This window comes from Mastomys coucha, chromosome X, assembly GCF_008632895.1.
Source record: "Mastomys coucha isolate ucsf_1 chromosome X, UCSF_Mcou_1, whole genome shotgun sequence".
Lineage (NCBI taxonomy): Eukaryota > Metazoa > Chordata > Mammalia > Rodentia > Muridae > Mastomys > Mastomys coucha.
In genome coordinates, this window is record NC_045030.1 from 1,091,440 (window position 1) to 1,093,723 (window position 2,284).

The window sequence follows — 2,284 nt, forward strand, 5'->3', positions numbered from 1 at the left end:
ACACCCATATACATTACTACAGTCAATAAGCTGGACATTATAGGGATCTCTCATTTTGTCCTGTTCTTCAACTGAAAGTCTAAGTCCTGACAACAGCAAACTGTTTTCAGTTTCAATTATTTATCACTTCAAATTTTTAGATATATAGAATCATATCATACATAACCTTTTGATAGCAGATTTTCCCCTCAGCCTAATGATCTAAAGTATTCTTCTTATATTAATATGTTTTTCATTTTGCATTTAGCTCTTTGCTTCTAACTTCTATTTCTCATGAGATTTTCTTTTGGCATTAAGATACTTGAATGACTTGAACTATTTATTTGATAATTCTAAGATATGATTCATCTGAGGATCTGTGTCATTTACTTGTCGTTTTCATTCAAATTGTTTTCCCAGTTCTTATATGACAGACTATTTTTTTAATCCATTTTGAAAAACAGTCTCACTTCTGCTATTGCATTAGGCAATTCATAGTCCTCATTAAAGTTTCTATTTTTAGCAGTCTCCTTGTTTAGGTTTGTCATGCAGGTCTTGTCCTATTCTTATATGTCATGGTGCCAATGACAGGAGGCGAACATAACAGCCATGCCCTTTTCACTGAGCTTCCTACCACACAGTCATTCTGCCATCAGGACTCTTGTGCAAATTAAGTGAAATAAAATAGGTAAAAGGTTTTGCTCCCTGGCAGATGTTCCTTAATAGTTTGTTGAATATGGAGATGAAATGAGACAGTAATACAGACTGGCTTGTATTATAAACACATGCTGCTGACATCTCTAAAGAAGAAAACCACAAGAGATATGCTTTTTTTTTTCCTGCTAGAAAAGAGCAGACATTAAGTAGGGCTTACTTTGTGTGTTAAGCACCATGAAAATGATTTATACACGAGCTATCATTTAACCTCTATAATTGATGCTAAAAAGACATATTATTAATCTTCCTATTTGACATATGAGAAAAACAAAATTCAGGAAGGTTAGATAATTCACCCACTGACACACTGTAACAAATGATAGAACTAGAATATGGATATTGATACTAATTCCTAGATAGAAAAGGAAGTCTTTGAAAAAAAAAAAAAAGCAGGAACCAAACACTTCTTCTTAGAGTATACTGGTGTGGTTAGTCCCAGCAGATCTCGTCAGGATTTTCTCTGTTCCCTTCTGCATCTTGTGTATTTTATTCTCATAATTGTGGCCTCTCTCTTCTTCTCCCCACAACTAACCATTATACATTTACACCCCACTGATTCTCACTTCTGTGGCTTGCTCATACTACTCTCAGCATGACATTGCTTCTCTTTCCTCTCTCATTTATTGGGCTGAACCACCTCTTAGAAATCTTTCCAAATCTTCATTATCCCTGTCTTTGCAAGCTGCCTTGAACATACTCACGCTATGCTTGTTTGTATATAACTGCCAGCAGCTACTTTCTTTTCTATGAGATACCTGATGGTATGAATCATTTTCTGTTTTTTAATCAAAAACACATAGCGTGTATAACATGCTATCTGGCACATAAATGTCATCTAGTGAATGTTTGTTAAATGAGTAAATGGTAAGAGAACAAATGAATGACTCCAGTGTCCCTTCTTCTCTGACCATTTATCTATCTCTGTATTTTGGTGTTATATTTTCATGCCAACCACCTTTATTATGATTAACTGCTTAATATGTTTCCTTAACTAAAGTCACTTTTCAAAATATTTTAATGAATGTAGCTTTGCTTAATAATATCTGTGAAATCATGGGCTGTGTGTTGGACATAGATAAATATTTCTATTATATGCCAAGATAAATGCATGGCTGTTGGAGATTCCTTTTGTGTACTTCATACACCATCATGTGTACCTTTGTAGGATCCTATACCATGGGTGAAGAATTAATGATCTAAAGTCACTGCTACTGTTGTGGAAAATTTTGGATCCCATGAGCAGAAGAAACATGAGAAAGAGGAATGGCATATTAACTTTGTCATTATAAACACTGTGAATGGATGCCTCTGTTAATACTTGAACAGTAATAATTGAGGCAGTTGCCCATTTCTAGAATGTGGCATCTTGAACTTGGCACCAGGATGTTTCCATGATAAAAAAGTGTCTTGCCCAAGCCATGTATGGCCTCATCATAGTGTCCTGTCCTCATAAAATTGGTATAGTCCATAGTGGGTAATATTGACAATGAATCAATAAAGTCTGTTGCTGATTCTTAAATGGATAATATCAAGAAAAGTATCTGAATTTTTAAATTCATTTTTCTAATCTGTCAAATATGGACATACA